Source organism: Topomyia yanbarensis, chromosome 2 (genome assembly GCF_030247195.1).
Source record: "Topomyia yanbarensis strain Yona2022 chromosome 2, ASM3024719v1, whole genome shotgun sequence".
NCBI lineage: Eukaryota > Metazoa > Arthropoda > Insecta > Diptera > Culicidae > Topomyia > Topomyia yanbarensis.
Window position 1 is genome coordinate 119,841,370 of NC_080671.1, and position 25,772 is coordinate 119,867,141.

The following is a 25,772-nucleotide window of genomic DNA, read 5'->3' on the forward strand; positions in this document are numbered from 1 at the left end:
TGTATATGTTATTGTTGATATTGTTGGTAATTGATCTTATCTTAAAACTGAGATAATGTTTAAAAGTGGCATAAAATCTAAGGATCAATCGCCTGTGCGTCTTTCAGATTAAACAGTGATACACCTGAGAAGCCTGTTTTTCGATTTAATTTAGTTTAAATTGTTCGCTATGCTATATTTCTCCTTGCGGAGAAATTTTTTTGTGAAATCTATTTTTTCTCCACTACACAGTGGTCAAAATGAGCAATTTCATGCCTTTAATTTTTTTGTGGCTAAACTATACGATTTTGAGTTTTGGAAATTTTAGAAAATTTTTTGGAATTATTAAGGCGGATTTTTTGAAATAGACGGTCATATTCCAAAATGAAGTGTAAAGGCATTTTTGAAATGTAACTTTTTACTGAAAGGAGATAGACAGTTTGAATTTTAAGCAAAGTTGTAGACAATGTTATTTTAAGTAATTTAACTGAAGATACTAACTCTCTATCTATAGCCGTTTCGTTGTTATGAGAAGTTTTCGTAAGCACCCTTTAAAAATCAGTTTTTTAGAAATAAGTTTTTTTGTATTTATTTCTCTACAACAATGTTCTATGCAATGTTTCAGATATTATAAATTACCACAACTTTGTTGAACATTTCAAGACGGTCCGATGCTTATATAAAGAGTTAGAGATGTTTCTTTGATAAAAATTATTATATTTCTGAGCCAGTTTTCTAAAAAAGTTGCAAAAATATGCAGATGATATTGTATTATCTTGAAAGTACTACCAATCTACTACAAAGTCATGAAGGAATGGTGAGTATCCGTTGGTATCCAAGAATGATGCGTAAGAATGAAACGGCGAGTATTTGAGTTCTAACGGCGTTTATATTCTATTCAATCTTAAATAATGGGAAAGTAGCAAAGGTCTACAAGAGAATGTTGATGATCTAGTTATCTTCTCCTCTTTCGATGAACTGTTGTCTGCGTCATCATGTAACTTTTTATTTGGATCATCCTCGGTTTTACTCGAAAACTGGAACAACTTACGTTTATCAATTTTGACGACAAATTAAATCGCTAACTAAAAAACGGCTACACGGAAAAAAATTGTTCCCAAAATCGTGAATAATGTGCCATGAATTCTGGAACAATCACGTTTTTACGTTACGGAAACAGGACCATAACCAAAAATCATGGCTTTTATAATTATGTTCAAATTCCCTTCAGTAACGCCCGCATAACGCTTTCATTTATGGAAATATTTTATTTTGTTTTGTGAACTTCAGTCACGGTTTCCGCCAAGACCTAGTTCACAACTTTATGAATATTATTCATAAAACCAAAGGTTGACTCATGTTTTTTTCATAGTTATACGAACAATAGTTCATAACATCGAAATATTCTGGTTATTTTTTCGTGAACTATTTCACGAAATTCGGAATTTTATTCATGACCCCATTCAATTCTCGTGAACTAATTCATGATCCTTAATATATTAGTTCCAATCCAATATCCGTGCTCGTGAAATGGTTCACAAAATCATCAAATATTAAAGGGCGAACACGAAATTATTGCGACACCGAAAATGTCATGCCAATTTTCTTATAATGTTTAAAATCAAACCAAAATTTTAGGGTAGTTTTATATATTTATTTACTTCAAAAATCAAAAGAAAAGTTAATCGATGGAGCCTTGAGTGTAAAATTGAACGCATTTTCGCGTGATGCCCTCCATCATAGTCTTTACAGTGTCGTCCGGTACCAGTTTCTCAGTTTTTTTCCATTTTCTTAACATGTCCTTCTCGTCTTTGACTGTCTTCTTGCTCTTCCGAAGTTCCCGCTTCATCATTGCCCAGTACTGCTCCACCGGGCGCAGCTCCGGACAGTTTGGCGGATTCATGTCCTTTGGAACAAAATGGACAGAATTGGCCTCATACCACTCCAGGACACTTTTAGAATAGTGGCATGATGCCAAATCTGGCCAAAATAGCGGAGCTTCGTCATCCTGCTGCAATAACGGCAAAAGACGCTTCTCGAGGCACTCAGATTTATAGATCTCGCCATTTACTGTGCCCTTTGCCACGAAAGGCTCACTCCTCAGTCCGCAAGAGCAGATGGCCTGCCAAATGAGATATTTGGAGGCGAATTTCGACATTTTCTTCTTCTTAAATTTGTCGTCCACATAGAACTTGCTCTTGCCGGTGAAAAACTCCAACCCCGGAATTTGCTTAATATCGGCTTTTATATACGTTTCGTCGTCCATCACACAGCAGCCATATTTTGTCAGCATCTTCTCGTAGAGCTTCCGTGCCCGAGTTTTAGTCGTCGATTGTTGCCGCTCATCGCGGTTTGGGAAGTTCTGTACCTTGTATGTATGTAGTCCAGCTCTCTTCTTTGCATTCTGGACGTAGCTCTGCGACATGCCGAACTTTTTAGCCAAATCACGGCTTGAGACGTTGGGATTTGCTTTAATCATCCGCTTCACCTTTCCCTCCGTCTTTTTGTTCTCCGGTCCTGGTTTTCTTCCAGCTCCTTTGCCGTGGTCCAACGTCAACCGCTCCTGGAACCGCTTCAACACTCTGGAGACGGTTGAATGGTGAATGTTCAACATTTTTCCCAACTGCCGGTGCGACAGGTCAGGAAATTCCAGGTGTTTGGAAAGAATTTGTTCTCTCGACTCGCGTTGGTCCACCTACATTTTCGTTGAATCGAAAAACACGACCTCGAGTTTGACAGCATGTAAACAATACACATCAATGAGAAAGTGTGCAAAATTTGGTTGATTTTTACCCAATGGTAAAAAAGTTATGCCCTGTTGAATGTGTCGCAATAATTTCGTGTTCGCCCTTAATTCATGCATTCGTAAACTGGTTCCTGATTCCTAATATATTAGTTACGATTCAATATCCGTGCTCGTAAAATAGTTCACGACATCATGAAACATTATTCATGTATTCGTGAACCAGTTCATGATACCTAGTATAAGTCACAACTTACCATTCGTTTTCGTGAAATAGTTCACGAAATCATAAAATATTCATGTAATCGTGATTTGGTTCATGATTCCTAACATACTAGTCACGATACAATATCCGTACTCGTGAAGTAGTTCACGAAATCATGAAGTATTATTCATGTATTCGTGAACTGGTTCATGATTTCTACTATGTTAGTTACGATCCAATATCCGTGCTCGTGAAAAAGTTCACGAAATCATAAATTATTATTCATGTTTTCGTGAACTGGTTCATGATTCCTAGTGCATGATTTACGAACTATCTAGTATCTATTTGCGTGCTTGTGATATTTAGAAGATATCCCCAATCTTTTACAATTTCATGCAACATGGTAATGGAATTTTTACGTGAACTCTATCACAAAAGTTGGAGTATTATTCGTGCAATCATTTTTGTTCCATACACTTTTTAATGAAATACTCAGCTGCTAGCGACCAGTAATAGGTACGAGCAGTAGATATAAAAAAATATTAGAACCTCGAACATCGTTACTCATTTGATATGGTTCATTGCGATGTCCGGACAGAAAACGAAAACTGCACTGGGAACCTCAAATAGTGTGCGTGATATAGTTCACAAAACCAGCTATCGCGAATAAGTCTTATTTTAATGATCCAGTTCATATTGTCACGTTATTCTGAGTAAAAAAAACATTATTAACAAAAAATTATTATCACGATGAGGCGAAGAGAATTTACGAATACCATGATAAAACCGCTGATATCATGAACATTAGTTACATTACTCTTTGAAAGTAAGCTCTAAAATAAAATATCATTATAACATAAACAGAAATTACGAAAATCGTGACTAAGATCCTGAAATCATGAATACAAGTCACTCAACTAGTGACAAAAATATCTGAACTCATGAACAAGGATCATTCTACTTATGACTAAAATATCACGATAACGTGAATGAAAATTACAAACATCGTGACTAAGATCTTGAAATCATGAACTTTGATCCCGCTAACGTCATGAGAATTCACAAGAATCGTGAATAAGCTCTTGAAATCATGAACAACGTTTGACTGTCGACTGTGTATTCCCAAATCATGAACAAGAATCACATCAAAAACTAAACAACAACAGTAACCCAACCAAACATTCTAATGTAACACCATGTATATATTCCGGGCGAATTGGTTTTTAGAAAACACAAATAGTTTCATGAATACGAGGTTTACTATTCATAATTTCAGGAACTTTGTCACGGTTTTCATAAATCGTCCAGTTCATGAAATCGTGACCTTGAATGAATTTATGAACGGATTTTTTCCGTGTACATGAAAATGCTTGAAAAATTGAAAGCATACTGGAATGTCTAACATAAATTTTATTGTCAGTAATATATAGACCAAATAGAATAGAAGCATCCAATGAACAATGAATATATAAGTTGTTTTATTTCAATTTTGCACTTATACAATATTACAAAATACCAAGCAAATATTCATGTAAAAATCGATGAGTGGGTGATAGATTAGGTTCATTCGGTGAAAATTGCCTTTAATAGATTTTGATGATACACAAAGCATTAGTCAATTTGCATATAATAATGCAACATTTGAACTTAACTTCTCTAATTTTCGTGGCAAAATATTGAGAATAATTGAGAGTGAATCTCTGGAGGAGATTTTAAGAAAATCGGTGTGCATCATAACTCACAATCTACTGGACCAATTGTTTCAAAATTTTGTACAGTTCTTCTTCGCACAATTTCCAATGGAACTACGAGCACTTTTTTGTTAAATTATGGTTTTACTTTTACAATAACTCATTAATTTATTATAATATCTAAAATAATTTTGAATTCAATACATATAAAATGGTTGAATATAATTGAAGCCAGGTAGCGCTGAAGAAAAAACTCAAATGCTCGCCGTTTCATTCTTTTATAACATTCTTGGATACTAACAGATACTAACCACTCCTTTCGGATTTTGTAATAGATTGTTGGTACTTTTAAGATAACATTATTTCATTTGCATATTTTTGCAACTTTTTTAGAAAATTTGTTAAGAAATATGACAAACTGTTCAGCCGGGCTAAACGGACTAGCCAGTGGGATGAGTATAAAAAGTCTCTTTCGGCATATGACCTAGAAACTAGGAAATCGCGAAGAAAGAGTTGGAGGTTGATGTGCAAGCGGATTGAACAAACTCCCGTCGTTGCAAGACTGCAAAAAACTCTCAAAAGATCATACAAACGGGTTAGGTAGTGTGAAGAAGGACGACGGAACTTTCACCATTGATTCCCAAGAAACACTTAGCATCATGATGGAGAAACATTTTCCTGGTTCGTTTCCAATTAATAATATACATACACAGAATCAAATTGAAGCCATATGAAGCTAGTACCGAAGCTCACGAAATAGTCAATGCTATAATTACAGACGCAAAGATGGAATGGGCGATCGACTCCTTTGAACCATTCAAATCGCCGGGGATGGACGGAATACTGCCAATAATGCTACAGAAAACAACATTCCATACCTGACGAAAATGTTTAGGGCAAGCCTAATACTAAACTATATACCTACAAGCTGGAGACAAACAAGGGTAATATTTATACCAAAATCGGGGAAGGGCGATACATCACTTCCAAAATCTTTTAGGCCAATCAGCCCAACCTCCATACTTCTAAAAATAATGGAGAAAATGATTGACTTACACATTAAAGCAGAGTACTTGAAAGACTCCCCACTGAGCGAATTTCAATTCGCATATCAAAGCAACAAATCAACAATAGATGAATTACACATGTTGATTGGAAAACTAGAGAATTCTATTGAAACAAAAGAAATCTCACTTGGAGCTTTTTTATACATAGAAGGAGCTTTCGACAATGCATCTCTTGGTTCAATGCGGAATGCTATGAGAAAACATGGGTTTGACATTTACACAATAAATTGGATCAACTCAGTGCTTACAAACCGTGAAATAACTAGCACGCTTGGAAACACGTCACTGACTATGAAAATAAATAAGGGATTTCCTCAAGGCGGAGTTCTATCACCCTTATTGTGGTCATTAGTTGTAGACGAGCTATTGAAATCATTAACTGATATGCGATACGACGTGATTGGGTTTGCAGATGATGTTGTAATCCTCGTGAGGGGAAAATGTGATTATGTTATCTCAAATAGATTGCAATCTGCACTGAACTTCACTTCGAAGTGGTGTAAAACATAACAATCATAATCCTTTAATCATTTACTCGAAAAAGGAAATATTCCATATCAATACTTTTGCTCAAAGAAACAGTAATTGAAATGTCCTCTGAGGTAAAGTATCTGGGATTGATACTCGATAAAAAAGTAAACTGGAATGCGCACATTGAGCAGGTTATAAGCAAAGCAACTAGTGCTCTTTGGGTGTGCAGTAGAACAATTGGTAAAAAATGGGGTCTCAGACCAAGGATGGTTCACTGGTTATACTCTACAATAGTCAAACCAAGAATAACATATGCCTCGCTAGTTTGGTGGCCTAAAACAAAAGAGACATCAACTCAAAAAAAGCTAGCTAAACTTCAAAGGCTTGCTTGTGGAGCGATAACCGGTGCCATGCGAAGTACTCCATCAAAAGCATTAGATTCAATATCCGCTACATCAGGTGATGCAATTTGAGGCGGAAAAAGCGCATTGAAAATAAGTCGTCATAAACAATTATTATCTGGAAATTTAACAGGACATCTTGCGGTTCTGAAAGATTTTCCTATAAATAACCTCGTCATTGCAAATGAAGACTGGTTGCATGCGATGCCGAATTTTGAAACTACTTATAAAATTCTGGAGCCTGAACGGTCAACCTGGGAACAAAGTGGCTCTAGACTCCGCCCAGGCTCAGTAATTTTCTTCACAGATGGGTCAAAAATGAACCATTTGACAGGGTCTGATATTACAGGACCAGGAATAAACGCTAGTATCTCCAGGGGATACTGGCCGACAGTGTTTCAAGCATAAATATATGCCATTCTAGAATGCACTTACGTATGTCTAAAGAGAAATTACCGGTATGCCAATATCTGCATTTTCTCAGATAGTCAGGCTGCGCTCAACGCATTAACGCGGCTCTTATATGTCGCTCAAAACTAGTATGGGAGTGTATTCTTGCACTCTGACAATTGGCAGTCAAAAATCGTGTTTATTTATACTGGGTTCCAGGGCATTGTGGAGTTGCACGGAAAAAGCCGATGAGCTAGCAAGAAGAGCGTCTTCCACTAATTTTATCGGCCAGAACCATTCTGTGGAGTCTCATCGAGTGCCCTCAAAATGGAATTGAAAAAATGGGGGAAATCACAGCTATAAAGAACAATTGGAGTACCACACCTGGACTACGAGAATCAAAGAAATTTATCTCGCCCAACGAGAAAAAAAAACCTGGAGTTGCTTAGACTAAACAAAAAAGAGCTAAGCACCATGACAGGACTACTTACTGGACAGGGTCCGATACATGCCGCGTCTGCGGATTTGAAAGTGAAACATCAGAGCATCCTTTCTGCGAATGCAGTGCATTGATAGAACACAGACTAAGAGTCCTCGGTAAAGGAACATTGGAGCCTTTTAATATTTGAACTGCAAATACACTTCATACGAAGTGGAGTGCCTAACTGGGAAGAGTGTGTATCTCAATAACGACAATCACTCATCAATAGTGATTTGTCATAGTAGATAGTACACTTAGATTAAGGAAAGGGCATACCACAATAGATCTAAATACTAGGCGCAGTGGTTCGTCTCCAACAAAAAAAGAAAAAAGAAATATGACATTTTTAATCAAAGAAATAGCTCTAACTCTTTCTATAAACGTCGTATCGTCTTAAAATATTCAACAAAGTTATGGGTTTTTACAATATCTAAAACATTGTGAAGAACATTATTGTAGATAAATGAATACGACGAAAGCTATTTTAAGAAAACTGATTTTTAAGGGGTTCATTGGAAAACCTCTCATAACAACGAAACGGCTGTAGCTATAGAGTTTGTATCTTCAGTTAAATTACTTAAAATAACATTGTCTGCAACTTTACTGAAGACTCAAAGTGTCTATCTCCTTTCAGTAAAAAGTTACACTTCATTTTGGAACATGGTCGTCTACTTCTGAAAATCTGTCTTAAAAACTCCAAAAAATTGTCCTAAGTAACCGAAACTCAAAACCTTATGGCCGCGAAATAATTAAAGGCATGAAATTGCTTATTTTGACCACTGTGCACTAAGTAGAAAATTCTTTAAACCCATCTTTGCGCGTGAAGAGCGCAAAACCTATAACAAAATTGGTAATAGAATCTGCGTTTCGACTTCGTCTCATCGGAATTCGACACTAACTTAGTGACGCGACTGAGCTAGCGTCGAATTGACGCTAGCTCCAAAAAACGAAAACACTATTTGTATTTGTGAACAAACCTCTAGTCCTGCGCGAAGTCCGGCAAGAAAAGGAGCTCTGATTAAGCTGATTGAAAATTACTGAAATCGAAACTTGGTTTGTCTTTCTTGCGGAACATCACGCAGGACTAGGAGTTTACTCAGAAACACAAATAGTGTTTTCGTTTTTTGGAGGAGTATTGACGCTAGCTCAGCCCTGTCGTTACTAAATTAGTGTCGGATTCTGATAAAAGGAAGTCGAAACGAAAACTCTGTAACTAATTTAAATTTTTGATCCATCAAACGACGCCATCGCCACGATTTTTTCCCAAGATTTGCCCTATTGGGTGCGCAATATTAGATACCGAAATGACCGCAATCAGTCGTAAAATATCCATATGCATCCGAAAATTGTTGGATTCTTCACAAATCATTGAGTTTATATATTTTGATATGCCGCATGTGTTTCAACGTCTCCTAACAAATTGTATCTCGTTTGTTTTGAACAAACTGCTTTCAATGGACACGATACTCAGTGTGCTTACTTCTACAGTGTGAGCCAGCGCGAAGCAAACGATAAAAATTGTTATTTTTATCTTGCGTGCCTTGTCTGAAGAACTGAAAAAAAAACTTTTACTTTCATCCTTACTCCGGTGAACTGTCGAGATGAGTGAGTCGCAGAAGCAAGAAGTGGTGCTCCCGCCAAATACTGTGGCTATTGCAGTGCATAGCATTCGTGATGTGGAATATTTTCTGAATGTGAAAATGGAAATTAGGCTTACTAAGGTCACTTATATCGAGTTCTACCATGTCAGGTATTTATGGCTAATAACATTCAACAAAATGATCCAGGCGAAACCATTAGTTTTACGTAACACTTTAAAACACGTGGTTGTATACAGATTTCTAACGTAATGATCTAGCGCGCCTGTGGTGGAGCCATCAAAATCGACACAAAATCGATAATTGAAAAAATAGGTAATAAAAAATAATATCCTACGTACGTCGCGGGAGAAATCATTTTCGAATATTACTGTGAAAATTTCAAAATGGTCAAAAATCATTTGAGTTTCTCGTTTACGGCCAGCTAAAAAAGTGGCTTCCAGTACACTCGCGATATACATAAGAGGCGTTGCGGCAGAACTGAAAAATGTATTGTTTTCGCCTTCCATGTTTTGGGATATCATTTCTAACATCATAAAGCACATTTTAACCTTTTTTTTAAGGCCCACTGTTTTGAAAATATACTGCTACCGCCTGTTAGAAAGCGTCAGTCTTTGTAATGTTTGATGTTTTTTAACGAGATTGGTGCAAATATTAAGGCATATCGAGCTGGATCAGAAATTCCAAAAGAAACTAAGGTAGGTTACTGTTTTTACCTGATTAACAGTAAATAACCCCTTGATTCTGAGGATAAGTTAAAAAATGAGACCACAGATTACAGACGTTCATTTATTCATTTTATTTTTTCTTTGGAATTTTTACCACTCATAAATCAAATTTTCGGATTTTGTTTTTCGGTTTGTTTTTACAAATTTGTATCGCCAACTTATAGGGTCTAGAGTATTTTTTTAAATCGAGCTAATTTTATTGTCTACAATTTTTTTTAAATAGTTTCGAAAGAAAAATACTCGCTTCAGCAAAGTTCTAAAGGAGCTCAATGCAAATACATTCCCTGTTTTGACGTGAGTCTTTGTTTTATCCTTTCTTAAAGATTTTTATGAATGTGTCCACTGGAAAACAGACACATTCTCTGTTATCAACATGCCCTCTCCATAGCTTCTATACACTGCCACTGGCGGCGACTGAGTTAGGTAGGGACCGAACAGTGATAATAAATATCTCAAGCCTTGAGCGCAGTCCACTGGACCTAAAAATAGATTACGAGAGAGATTTGGCCCGATCGATGAGAGGGAGAGGTGACGATCTGCTTATAGGAGACATTGCGGGTCGATAGGTCAATTGCGTGGAATTGGAGGCTGCCAGTGGCGGATCCAGGGGGAGGGTCCTGGGGGTCCGGACCCCCTCCGAAATTGTTTTATTTGTTGAGAAATTTTAAATGAGCTTAAATTTTATATTATTTTCATAATCATTCCAAAAAAATTGACCAGCAAAACTGATATCCATTAAATAAGATTATTACATATTACAAATTGTGCAATCTTAATTTTAAAATCGAAATCCGGACCCCTTCCGAAATTTTTTTCTGGATCCGCCCCTGGAGGCTGCAGCTGTGATCACGTTACTGTTAGGAATATGTGATGACATCATCACAGTTCCTCGATGGCGGAGTGCTTAACGCACTAGAGACTACTAGAGACTGGGAGATCGCAGGTTCAATTCCTGCTTGAGGACATATCTTTTCTCGGTGTTTCCAATAAAATGGTGAATTTTCACCGTTTCTTCATTCTCACCGTTCTGGTCTGTTATCCAGTGGACACAGTCATAAAAATCCTCAACGCAAATATTTTTTTTGAAAACATTAACTCTGTTAAAGTATGGTTTTTAGTGTTTTGGATTCTGCTCATCGGTAACTAACACTTAATTAGATAAGATAAGTTAGGGTTAGACTTACCTAACAAGCATTACGTTGGTTTTAGTTACTGGCGAGGAGAATCCGAAACACTAAAATGCCATACTTTATGTATGGTCTTGTATGCACAAAAAAAATTGGTCGCATCCAAAATTTTTCCCGATTTGTAATAGAAAATTATAGAAATAGGCAACTTTGCGAATGACACTTTTTCCGTATCATTTGTATTCATTGAGCTTCACGTTTTTCGAGTGAAAATAACTAATTTTTCACAGTCGAACGAATCTTCCGTCTGTCGAAGGTAAGCAAATGTAGCTACTGGCGACAAGTATTTTGTGAACGCCAACCCCGTTTACATGCCTGCTAACAAAGTTGAGATCGACGGTGCGGTCACTGTTACTAAGTTGCTATTTACTAAAGCACGGCGTTTGCTGATGCCAGGACTCCTTGTTCCAGTGAGCGACGCTTTGAATGGCATTGACACTGGACGGAACAAAACTGTGGGTCGCTTCAAACTCCTATCGCCTATGACCTTTGGCGGAACCACTTTGCGTTTAATTACGCCTTCTTAGGCAACGATCATCTGACTGTTCGGTTTTTATGAACCGCGCGTCATGCATTACAGCATTGCACTATATATAAGCAAATTGGACATTGTAGCAATGACGCTCGGTGTGACAATTGCACAGAGAATCATAAGGATGACTTGTGCATTGGAAATGCTGAAAAATGTGCTTATTATGGGGAGAATCCACATGATCTATTACCATTTCCCGCGTATAAGCATCGAGCATAAACAAGACATGAGAAGCGTCACTTAAATGACACTCTAAACACTTTTTTGCACAAATACTATATAGAGCTACGTCACCCACCACGACAAATCATTATGTTTTCTAGGCTCAGGATCCTCATCTTTTCATGCTCTTAAAACTACAGGCAGGCGAAATTCCTTATAAAGGTTAGAACATTTCTCTTAATAGCCCCCCTAATACTACAGCTCGAGGAAGCGCTACCGTGCTTCTGGGAACACCACAAATCCCATATATTGTTTCAAGCAGAGATTCGACTTAGTGCAGAGCTGGTTGGTCATAGTTTGGGCACCGGCAGTTTGGTGATATTGTAGTAGTCCTCCCGGTACCAAGGACAATTCAATTCTCACGGTATGGTATGGCGATAATTGATTTAGCTTACTCCACGATGTCTACAGCTTTCTGTCCCACGTGAGATTCTTTGAAACTGAGAAAAAGAACTCAAACACTTTTGTTATTTATTCTTTCATCAGTTTGACATTTGATAACAACACCATTTACTTGATCAAATCTGAATGGGAATGACAGTGCCCCAGACATAGTCTTCTGGTGCTTTTGGTGGAGTCTCTGTTTTACGTCCATTTGGTGATTGTATTGACTTTCTTTTTCAGTGCGTCTTTCGAATAAAAATTTACTGTGTACCTAGAAATGGCACACTAAACCTGATTTAGTTGTATGACTTATCCGCATTATTTTGTAGCACGGATCATAACTTCAGCACCCCCTAATGTTCGCGCCATTGCACGGTGGTCTGAATTCACAATTTAGGAAAACACAAATGTTTGTGGCTAAACCTTATATTTTAGAAGTACGATGTCTTCAGGAGTAATAATCAGTATCGAATAGGCCATCTCCAGATGTAGATGGTATTAGGGTGGCTCTTATTTTTAGGGTGTTTTAAAAATTATTCTCTGAATGTGAGAAGATAAAACATTGCAGACTTCAGCAATATTGTAGAGGGACTTGTACCAAGCAACTTTTTCGAAGACATCATAGTATTTTAGTTTATAGCTATTTTCATTGAAAAACTTAGGGTGTTCCTAACAACAGTTTTTTTGTTGTAACTTTTTTATTTTTTATTTCTCATAAATGGTGTCTTCAGACAACTTTCAAAGCTCATCGAGATAATTTTTTTCATTATAGAAGAACTTAAAGTTATAAGCAATATTGAATAAAAATAGGTCTTTTTAAAATATTTATATATATAAAATTGGGGCAAACGAAAATAATTTCTTCTTCTTGCATTTCAAAGAGAATAGTTTCAGGCATGTTTAGAAAAAAATTGCGAAGGTGGTATTTCTGAAAAAAATTAAATCGAGTTTGAAAATTATGATTTTACTACTGAAAAATGCCTCATGTAGTGTCAAAATTTCTCAAATGGGCCTTCCAAATTAGGTGATGTCGTAATTTCGATGGAAGATCCAATTCCAATTGCATTGCAAAACAAAATCCAGATGGGTTCCGCGAAATTTTTTTTTTTTTGATAATAATATCACAGGTTAACAGACAGTGTTACACTATGAGGAAATTCCTTCAAAAAATATCGATCCGCGAATTTCACTAGAACACCAGCTCCACCTATTATACACGGTCTCAACCATTCATTTGTAAAAGCATTATCCTTCAGACTCAGGAACTAGTGGTCTATCCCCCGTAAACTTGCGCATATATCAGTGGAGCCTTAGTCTCAAATGCGGCCACAGTCCCAACAAAAATATATTTAAAATTACCGTAAAAGCGGGCGCAAAATTGTTTTCGAGTGTTATGTCTGTTAGTCTGTGATAATATTGATATTTGAAGTTTTTAGCCCATTTATTTTTAAAATGATACTACGGGCGACTTAATTGACCGATTTTAACGAACTAATCAGCAATAAAATTGTCATAGATTGTTCGTGATGTTTTCCTTTCTGAAAAATTTATATTGTGTATATTTTTTAAACAATCGTTTATAAAAAATGCAATAAATCTTTTTCGTTCAAAAAAAATCACATATACTTAGTACCTAACAACACGCATTCGGGAAAAAATAAGGGGCACCATTTGTTACTACATTATTCTAAATTAACTGTGGTGACGAACGTAGCGTAGTTGGTAACTCGATTGCCTTGTACGCAGCCCAAAAACTAAAAAAATAATATTTTTGTTTTCGCAGAACCCATCTGGTTTGGTTTTGCAATGGCACATGCTACCAAAAAAATTGGAGCTTCCATCGAAATTATGATATCACCTAGTTTGGATGGCCCTTTTGAGGAATTTTGACTCTGCATGAGGCATTTTTCAGAAGTAAAATCATAATTTTCAAACCCGATTTTTTTTAGAAATATCACATTTGCATTTTTTTTCTAAACATGCCTGAAAGTATTCTCTTTGAAATGCAAAAAGAAGAAATTATTTTAGTTTGCCCCAATTTTATGTATAAATATTTTGCAAAGACTTATTTTTTATTCAATATTGCTCAAAACTTCGGTTCTAAAAGCGATTTTTGAGTTCTTCTGTAATGAAAAAATTATCTCGATGAGTTTTAAAATTATTCTGAAGACACCATTTATGGGAAATAAAAAATAAAAAGGTTGCAGCAAAAAAACTGGTTTTTGTTAGGAACACCCTAAGCTGCACAATTAAAATAGCTATAAAATAAAATCCTTTGCAGATACAACTATGATGTCTTCGACAAAGTTGCTTGGCACAAGTTTTTCTATGATGTTGCTGAAGACTGGAGATATAATCCTCACATGCAGCGAATAATTTTTGAAACACCCTAAAAATAAGACCCACCTTAACACCATCTACATGTGAAGATGGCCTATTCGATACTGATTATTAGTCCTGAAGATATCGTAGCTCTAAAATATAAGGTTTAGCCACAAACACTTTTGTCTTCCTAAATTGTGAATTCGGACCACTGTGCATTGGTGGTAGCCAATCCAATCAAACGCACGCTATAATCAACTTCCCCACATATGGGCGGCTTAAGGTAAAAGTCACGAGAGTAGAACATGCTTCGTAAAACCCCCATGATGATAGGAAACCCCCTAGAAAATGGGACAAATATGCGATTATGGGTAGACTAAGATTCTTCAACATAAACATCGTTTAAAAATTTGTCGTCCGAGCTCCAGAATAAAATTATAAATCTACAGTTTAAAACCCGGTTAAAACTAAACCATTCCATTACAGAAATATCAGTCTTCGGTTCATTCCAGACTGAAAGAAGGTTAAATTAAACTACTTTCAAAGAACAGGTAATTTTTTCGGGTTTTAAATAGAATATTTTTTATCGACTCTTACAGCGAAGAGCCCCAGTCCGATTTTATGTTTGAAATGTTTTTTTTCTGATTCTTACATTCTAACACTTGAAACTGGTTTTACGAAGCATGTTCACTTCTTGCAACTTGAATTTTTGATCGCTTTAATATGGGCAATGAACAAACGGCGCCGGTGGTTGAGTGGTAAGCGTGACCGCCACTCATTCCAGTTGGCCTGGGTTCAATTCCAGCCGAGGTCGTTGAGATTTTTCTGAGGTGAAAAAATCTGTGATCACGTCATCCTTCGGAAAGGAAGTAAAGCCGTTGGTCCCCCAGTCCATGAAATTGGTGGATCGATATCTAGTCCAGGTAGTGGAATAACCTCTCTGGCGTCGGTAAAGAAGAAGTATATCCAACTTCTATACTCTACTAACAAAAATATCTTCCTCCCGTGATACTTGTGGAGTACGCAGTAGTATATACGGCCTCTAGCAAAAGCAAGTATCGGACTAACAATTCCTCCCCTTTCCTTCTGCGATCTACGTTCGGGCCTGGCCGGCGTCGGTATTGATCAGAAACACTTTAGGATTACCAGGAATTGCACATTGAAAGATGTTTCGCTTATCCCAAGAATAATTATCTACTGACTCCCTGTGCAACTTCAGCTAGCCCCGATCGATAACGGAGTAGCAGCCAGGGGTGGTCGCATAAGCTCAAACTCAAGCTCAATCTTTAATATGGGCAATGAACAAATCGAAGTTCGACTACAAGATTTGGCACCTCTAACATAAACAGTGGCCATTAACCCCTTCATGCTATTGTTGGTTTATATACAAAACCGTTTAGCAGTACTGCCAGGGACACTTCTTATCTTTATTTTTCAAATATCGTTGAAAACTGATAAAATATATCGATTTAGATTATTTTCGACTATATCTTCCACGCAATGGAGTATTGTAAATAGCTTAAAAGACTTGTATTGAGCATCGAAAGGTAAAAACTGAGCAGCTTCTAGCGTAGCAAGAGAAACACCTATCTTGATCATAAGTTTTTCGTATTACTTTACCTAAACAGTTTTAAGGATAAATAGTTTAAAAACCCTATAACTGATAGAAAAAAGTTGGACAGGAAAGGGTTAATAGATGCATGTCACATTTGGGAGAAAAGGAATCCGTTGTGAAAGACACAGTATATCAAATGGAGTTTTGTGGTGGACCAACCCATTTAATCTTACATGTTCTTGCAATGCAAAACAAAATTCGATGGTACCATTACACAAAAAACTCTTTGAACATATCAAGGACGTGCCATTTCTCTAGAAAGACGGTTCATTATGCACTATCCTGCTCAGAAAGCACTGAAAAAATATCATCTACGGAAATAAATTCCAACACAGTCTCTTATGCCATTACTAGAATCACAAACGGTAGCCAATTTTATGGCAGCTATTCAGGTAATATTGACAACTACAAAAGTTGCATGAAGTACCTCAAGATCAACAACCAGCACTATTACAAGAAGCAAGGAGGATCATCTGATCACGAACATAAAGGCAGCAACCACGATAATGACACGAAAATATACAATAGCGGGATGAAAATGAACAACCCCCAAGACGCAATTGGTGAAAAAAAAAATATTTCTCGGCTATGGAAACAGGTGCCCATGCACAATGGCACGTGATCTGTCGGACAACGAATTTAACTAAAAGGTTTAATTGTTTTTATAGATTACATCCAGTATAATTAAGCTGACGAACTCCGGTCAAAAAATGTACCTAAGCATGGTGAGTGATTACGCTTCGTCGCTAAATAATGTACGGATTTTCTCGTCAGAGTTGGTCAGCTTATGTTAAATATATAAGACCCATGGCATCGTTAAACTATACCATTTAACCTAGTCAAATGAACGAAATACAAACACAACAAAAGATAAAAAAAATGTGATACAAGATTAAGCACTTTATAACAATGAGCACTTTTTTGATATTGTTTTATTTTCAAAATTCGGATATAATACCAGATATCTAACTATTTTTATTTCATCAATTTTATATTTATTTTACTTAATACAAATATCATCATCTTTTTGTTGAAAATAAGATTTGAATCTTAAGCCATGTGCTGTTTGTGGTCTTTTTCAATACAACTGAGTTAAAAGATACATGATAGAATAGAACCACACCTCTAATTCAACCACATTGAGCCCTATCCTCCTACTGGGCTAACTGTGAAAGATATTACCCATGTGACGAATACCGTTGTCAAGTAAGGATGTTTATATATTTTCAAAGAAAATCAATAAAAAATCGTTTAGAAATCTGAAGGGTCGGGCATAGATATTGCTATATCTGGAAAGTTGAACGTAATAGATTTATATAATAAAAGACAAATAACAAATCAAAATATAAACTTCTCATTTCAAGGAAAGTCAACGTTACACTTTCCAAGAGTGAATTGAAGTAATGCATTCTTGTGGATACGTTTGAAAAAGTTCAGCTACCAAAAGCTTCCCCTGAGTGACTGTTGTGAAAGTTCTGCTATCATTCAGCCCAACTTTTCATGCTAATGCCACATGTATTTTCCCGACACTAAATTTCACTCTAAACATTATTTCGCAGTCCCGAAAGATCTCCATAAATCCTCTCCAAACACAAGTTGCATGCGAAATTACGTATGTAAATTTTAATACTCCACTCACCCCGATGAGGTTCACATGGAAACAGTCAACGTTGACTGACCTTCGGATTACTTGAGCAAAACTCGTGTACAATATCATTCTCCAGCTGCTAGCTCAGAACAGAAGCGCCTTGGCCGCTACAGCTGATGGTGTACACTGTGCACTGTCGGTCGGTATTTTCTACTCTGCTGCTGAGCCCGTGCTGTAAATATATGACAAACAAAGATGAGTGGTCCTTGTGGGGAGGAAAATTCACCCTCGTTTCACCGAAAACTTCTGTGCATCACAGGCAGCAAGAAAAGCAGTGCCGTTTCCATGATCATACAATTAATGATTCAAATGCTTGTTTTTCACGTTACCTTCGCGGAGGAAACAAGTTTCAATATTTTTTTCAGTAGGTTATAAATACAAAACATTCTGAAAATCGTGACAAGTTCGGTGTAATGAACAAAACTTCCGAACCGTTGTCGAAATCGAACCCACTAACCCGGTAACTCGTCATACGCTCTGCACTACTAGAAAAACCCACCGTTAGTGTAGAGTGGTGAATGTGGAAAGAAGAGAAAAGAAGATGCAAATATTTACTGAGAAGTTTACTTTTCTGCATTTCACTGCCGGGGAAACGTAGGTAACCATTGCCATTGATAAGTTCTGAGTGTAGGTAGAACGAAGTGAGCAGTTTGTCAGCATTACACGTTCCTGTTGGGATTTCTTACCCAGTCTGGAAAGAGCTCCTTGTTTTGTTCTCTTTCTACTAAAACAACTAGGTATTATAAAGCTTTATATTTAATTCAACCCATTATAACAGGTCTAGAGAAATAAACAGAACCGAAAGAAAATGGCGCGTTTCTAACCTCCTTATTCCAAATTCTGTTTATTTTTTTAATACATTGTTTGTAATCAGGCACGTGATATCATCTTTATTCAATGGAACACAGGCAGGACCGTCTTACTCTGGGCACTATTAAACTAAGGGCCCCCTATCATTGAACAGGTGTAAACAGATGTAATAAATTGTTATCTATTTTATTGTAAGCCTCGTCCAATTTTGATCCAAGTAGGCCTACAGTTAAGTGTTTATGGGAGAAATCATAAAAATTTAGGAAGCAAAAACTTTGCTATAGGTTCCACCACCAGCTGACATTATGCACGCAAGATGATCTTGATCCAAAAATTTATTGGAATCGACTTTGTCAACCGAGGATTCCCAAAAAAAAAAATCAAAATCCCGGACACCATAAGGTAGAAGCTACAGCGACTAAAATGGTAAAACATGATATCACAGAGAAGATTCGTGTTTCAATCCAAGATTTCCAAACAGAGACATATTGTAATGGCAATTGGGAAGATGTTGCGTTTGAAGGCTTGAAATAAAATATATTGAATGGCATTGCTCTTATTAGCATATGCATAATGTAAGAATAATCTGACAAACTTAACCTTCATAGTTGCGTAACGTTGCTTGAGGATGAAGAGTGCCTTGGCTTAGGAGGAATGATAAAGTAGGGTGGATGGCCGTCCACCATTTAGTCGTTGTCTAGACCTTCGTATTCCGAGATGTGTTTAATACTACGTCCACACTACGGGTTAAAGCGTGTTTTAACGCTATCTTGATGACATTTTTCTTGTTGATAATTATTATAACGTGTCTCTATAGTGTGAACATAGTATAACATTGTTTTACAAACTAAGTGCGAAGTTTCTTATATCTTAACCCTCTGCTGCACAATCCCGTCGTTTGGCGGTGTTAAGGATAATAGTTGTAAAATAAACAATATACGGTTTTCTTGTTGTGATCTCCACTAAAATCTTCACAACATTCCCATTTATTATACAAATACAATGTTTGCTTATTGAAATCATATAAAATGATCTTTGCGCTAAAAGTTGGAAATTTAAGAGAAATTACAAAAAAACTGTTTTGAAATTGAGAAATTGAACTTCTTGAAGTTTTCAAAAAATTGTAAATAATTTAGCAGGACTACGTTCCTAATGTAATGAAATTTGGCAGAGTCGAACTTCGGAAAAAGCCTTATTTTCTTCCTATGAATGTTCGCCGAATATTTCCACATTTGAAATCAATAGATATAATGTTGATTCTAGGCGCGAATATCGATTTGAGGTTCACTCATGTTCTATCCTCGCTGTAGGAATAGAAATAACAACGGTTAGCAATATTTTTTTTAATTGTATTTTTTGTGCGAATTTCCGGTTAAGATAGTTTTTCTGTTAGGGAATTCAATTAATGTTTTGTACACTAATATATAATGACCGGCTCTGGAGAACGTCAAAAACTACTATGGGGTTGCACGAACTGTAGACGTAGGACTATACTACTTAATGTAAAATATTTATTTTGTACTAAACATTTAGAGTAATAATAAATCAAATATGTTTCTTACGTATGGTTTAAGCATAACCAATCAACTTCAAATGTTACATATTGAACCACACGTTGTTGATTATCAGGTCATTTCATTTGTAGTAAGTGATCGAATCCGATTAAACTTACTTGAGAAGATCTGAAGACAAAAGACAGAAAACCATGACCGAAATAATATCTGGAACTAAATGTTTATAGCACAAGATCAGCTTTTAAAAATTCTAAAAACTTTTCGATTGTGTGTGCAAAAAAACTCGGATCGGTGAAGAAAAATCAATTTTTAGACAACATAATCACATTTCATGTATATACCGAGTTTTCTAGTTATATTTTGCATTATTGTAACTTTCCTAAAATGCGCATACAAATGTAGCGAATGCAGAATGTCTTAATCGTATACCGAAACTATAAATATACAAGAATCGAAAACAATTTCTTGTACTTAGATGCGTTTTTGCAACGGTTTTTCGAGTGGCAGTGTATTCATTTATAGATAGGCTTTGTAGTATTGTACCTATTAGCAGAATCAAAATAGGATAGACTGAGTGGAAATGAATCACGTGAAGTGGAAATGAATCAATGAATTGATCGAACGTAAATAATAAACTTTCGTTGTGCTTTCCCTCGATCTGCGTAAATTTTTTGCTAAGAAAGTTTTCGTCTTTGCGCCACGAAGGCACAGTTTGCTATCATGCAGTTTACGCATGCAACCCCTAACAAACAGGGATGCCACTATGAAATCTGTGTTTCGGTCCATCTGTGGTAACTGAAACAGGAGAAAAATCTGTGATAAATTTCCGAAAAAATCACAATATTTCCGAAAATCTGTGAAATTTTCATCGAAATGCCAAAATTTTGCCATCTGTAAAAAAGAATCTGTGATCAAAAATTGTGAAAAAATCTGAATGACATTTCAGAAAAATCTGGGGATATGGTAACCCTGCTACCAAATTAGATATACCTACATTCGCCTCAAACATTGAACCCAAACGCACAAAGCAAAATGAGTCAACACTGACGATGACGGGTAGAGCAAAAGAGACAACTAGTACCACGACACTATGTTAACCGTGTTTGCAAATGGAGCTCGAATGTACAAGCGATTTTGTGTACGAATAATTGTGTTCGAGATTGTACATAAAATTGTGCTGGAAACGAGCACAACGCAAAAGAAAGCATAGTGTTTGAACGGACAAGCTCAGTCGCGTGTAGTACAGCAATGGGTAGCGTACCTCCACAGCCAGTGTAACGGACTCCTAGCTCAGCTACCCTGGCTGTGGGAACACACAGCGCAGTGATATGCTCTCCGCCTGCCGTTCATCAGGCAACTGAGCTTGTCCGGTCAAATTCGTTCTTTAAATAGTCGATGATGGCGTCATTAATAGAAGCCTAGCACGCTAAGTTCACAAATCTGTCGTACCGGACCTGGGAAGCGCTGTCTTCTGTGTGTAAATGCGCGATATTTTGACTAGGTTGTACATTATTTAATTATCAATGATATCAAAAATCGTTGGGTTTATCTATTAGAATCTATTCTTAGAAATATTTTGGGGCGATATGTGCAAAAAATTTGAAAATTTATCGTGAGATGTCTGAATTATATGCATTCAAAATTGGCCCGCTTTTCGTTACATACCATTTTTGTAGAATTTGCAAAGTGCACCCTGCATCCCCATATCGAAAACGAAGACGTAATCCTACGTCAAAAAAAATTAATAGTGCATTTTAAAAAATAATAACCATCGCCCTATTCACAATTTATAAAAGGGATCGGTGGTTAACTAGTAAGCCTGACTGCTGGTCACCCCAGTGTGTCTACGCTTAATCCCAGTCGATGTCACTGGAATTTTCTAGGATAAAAAATCAAGGCTTCCTTCGTTGGGGAAATGGCTAACGTTTTGACTTAGCGTGGATCGTTGGACTTCAAATTGAGCCTCTGTTACTTACTACAACTGTCATAATAATTGGCATAGAAGCGATGCATAGCTGCCATCATCTGACGAACGCTTCAGTCAAAGAGTATCAGGAGAGAGACGAATAGTGTGAAGCTAAAAAGGTAGAGTCAATTCGTGATTGTAAGATGCATGCTAGGGTACATTTATCAATGAAAGCTTGTTTCCGAATCAAAATAAAGCAAGTGTTGCCGCTTTTGCCGATTTTCACTATTCGCTTCTCTCCTTATGCTCTCTGGTTCCAGTCATATGCACCCTGCAATGCTTGGCGCGAGTATATGTGCTGCCAGATAAATTTGTGTGTTTAAGAAACAATCATTATGTTTATATGCAGTAAAATATTCATCGCAAAACAGTCTATATTTCGAATGTGTATTTAAATGGAATGTTGCTGCCGTCGAAAAAGAATTCTTGGTACCGTGTATTCCGGTCAAAAATCGAATCGAATACACAACGTGAGGTCTTGTTACCAGACGAAACATTATTTTACCATGTCAATCGATCGTCGACGACCCGGCGCCAATATCCACGTTTTTTTAGCTTTGATCAAGTTTTTCATTTCCGTTTCTAACGTTGTGTACATTCGGGCGATCCGACATTCAAAAAATCGTCATAGGATATTTCTTGCATACAACTATGAGCACTCTCTGTCCCACCACGGAGTGGAAAACCGTTCGTGAATGCTCGCGCCGGATACTCGTTTTGTCTGACCTTTAATTGCAGTGTCGAGATTCAAGCCGGTCAAAATCTTGCGCTCTTCCTCGAGAAATTTCTTGTTTTGATTCTATCGTTATCATCAAGAAGACTACCCCATCACATACCGTAGGAGTTGAAGTCTTTTAGAACCAGCTTAGATGCGAGTAGGATTTTGAAGGGTGTCCAACATCATATTGCATCACGAGCAAAACGCTGTAGAAAATAACCCATTGGGTATTTTCTCTTGAAAATGTGGGTGGAAGTAGTTCAGAGTGAATTGTTTACTCTGTATTTTTATCGTTACCGGTTTTCGATAGTTGGAAAAAATGGTCGCTCGAAAAGCAACGTCGCGAATTGATTTTGCGCAAGTATTTCTAAACTCTCTCTTCGGGACATCGGAAAACAACTCGTGACTACCGGGATTGTATACAGAAGCGTCTGCTTACTCTTTTGAAGCAACGCGAGGGCCCTACGATCTTCTGGCCGGATCTAGCTTCGTGCCACTATTCAAATGTTGTCCTGGAGGGATATGAGGCTAACAGGGTCACTTTCGTACGCACTGGAACTAAGGCCCATCGAAAAATATTGGGCAATTACGAAGCAGGTACTACAGAAGCATCCCAAGGAGGTCAAATCTGAGCTAGACATGAAGAAAAAGTGGTTTTCCGTACAGAAGAAGCTCCAGCCATATGTTGTACAGAACCTAATGAGTGGAGTTAAGCATAAGGTGCGAGCGTTCGGTTATAATATTGAAGTTGAATGAAATAAATATGCCAAAAATTTACTAATAGGTTATATTTCATTGTCTGAAAGTTTGAAAAGGATCGGTCCACTAGGTAATTTTCTACAGCGTCTTTTTACATTTCTTATAAAAGAAATGTATAGAATTCGCTCAAACTTTCAAGATTTTTTCCGAGGCCCGGAGGGCCGAGTCTTATATACCAATCGACTCAGCTCGACGATTTGGGACAATGTCTGTGTGTGTGTGTGTGTGTATGTAACGGACAAATTCTCATTCGTGTTTCTCAGCAATGGCTGAACCGATCTTATCCAAACCAATTTTAAATGAAATAACTAAAAACCAGTATGAACGCTATTAATTTGTTTTTGATTCTGATGTTTAGTTTCCAAGATATAAATGTTTGAATGCGTAAAAATGGCGTTTTTTGCAGTTTTTTTAAATTATCTGCCGAAATTGACAATATAGATTAACAATTTATATGTTTTTAGACAGCTTTAACGAATACCTTTCGAACAAGCTATAGATTTTTGAAATCGGACTATTATCAAAAGAGATATTTAATATTAAATGCGGACGAAAGATTTTCATCATTTCCCATTGCCAGAAATATGACCAAAAACATGTAATCTATTATTAACGCCAAAAGGGCTTATTTTAGGTCAATAGTATCTTCGGAGAATTTAATGGAGGAAATATGCCCTTTCTTTTGGTATTATGCTTTTGCTGATTGATCCCCCTATGAGTGAGATATTTTCACAAATTTTCTTGGAAGTGATTATATCGAAATGATGCCTTCTACATATTTGTAGCTCTTACTTTTGCGAATAACTTTACTGAAGCCTTCAAATATCTATTTTGAATACTTTAAAAGTTATGGCTTGTTGTTTGTGGATTACTCTTTGTCGCCTATTTATTGTTCAATATAGAAATAATCCATTGAAATAAGCCAAACATTATTTCGACAAATCGAATTTTGTATTTCATTTTGAAACATATCGGAAAATGAAAAGCGAAATAAATAACTCCAAGCAATGGCGTAGCCCAGAGAAGGTTTTGGGGTTTAACACCATACAACGCTCACCATCCCCCCCCCCACCACACCCAAAAAAAATATTGGATTGAAGTTGAAAATTTATTGATGCAGACTGATTTAATTCAATATTACAATAACAATTATCTGATCCGTATATTGATAACCTGTTGTTGTAAACATCATGAGGATTTTTGATAAATTGTCGAAATGGGGTCCTGATATGTAACTGATCTTGATTTCACAGTTGTCTAATAGCATCAATATCAAATTCCTGCCTGAAAACATTCCAATAGAAAATTACAGAGTTCTGCAATCAACCATAGTCCTCAGATTTATTTTCAAATTGATCTCGTTTTCGTAGAGATGTACTGTAATAAGGGTCTTTATTAAATAGGAAGAGAAGTTAAAATTGATTTAATGTCTATGAAACATAGAACTGCTCACCAAAAAAATGCATAACTTTCAACATTTGCTAAAAATGTTCTTGCCTTTCTCATTCACTCTAAAATTCGTCAATCTAATCCCGACCCGGAGGGCCGAGTGTCATATGCCAATCGACTGAGTTCGTCGAGATCGGAAAATGTCTGTGTGTGTATGTATGTGTGTATGTAGAAAAAATGTGACCTCTGTTTCTCAGAGATGGCTGGACCGATTTGCACAAAGTTAGTCTCAAATGAAAGGTACAACCTTCCCATCGGCTGCTATTGAATTTTTTATTGATTGGACTTCTGGTTCCGGAGTTTCGAGTTGAAAAGTGCAATCACACAGCAAATTCCCATATAAACTGAAATGAAAAATTTTCAAAATCAAATTTGTATTTTTGATGCCAAATGACTTTAAAATGCATGAAACATTGAGATGTTTGACAAAAATTGACTTTTTTTGGACTTTGGAACATTTTTGTCTTTCTCATATAGAAAGGTTATGCAATCACTCTAAAAATCGTCAATCATACCGGCCCGGAGGGAGTATGCAGTGAGGGGTTGCTACTTTAAAATCAAAACTAGTTTAAAATTTCTTAACAAGTTGAAAATTTTCGGCCGGATCTGGACCTTCCGGACCTTTCTCCATGATCCGCCGCTGGTTTCAAGCGATGTTTCAGTATCACATAGTATCTCAAGATCGTGGCTGTCGATCCATTGTATGTATGTGCAAATCGTACCGAACATGTAATATTCATTTCCACCATTGTATTGAACATAACCAGCCATGGAATCGTAGTCTGGACAAATGAGACAAGCACAATTGCACCACTAGGTGGATTAAGACAGGTTTTTTTGGGAATGCGTCGAGTTGAGACGAAAACGTAATATGATTAATAACGAGGATAAC

At 36.7% G+C, this 25,772-nt stretch overlaps 1 protein-coding gene across 1 annotated transcript in view; it reads right to left on the bottom strand.

Moving 5' to 3' along the window:
• The window catches only part of LOC131679398 (dual specificity calcium/calmodulin-dependent 3',5'-cyclic nucleotide phosphodiesterase 1-like), a 796,874-nt gene that overhangs the window by 655,994 nt on the left and 115,108 nt on the right, over positions 1–25,772 (bottom strand). The window lies entirely within an intron of this gene.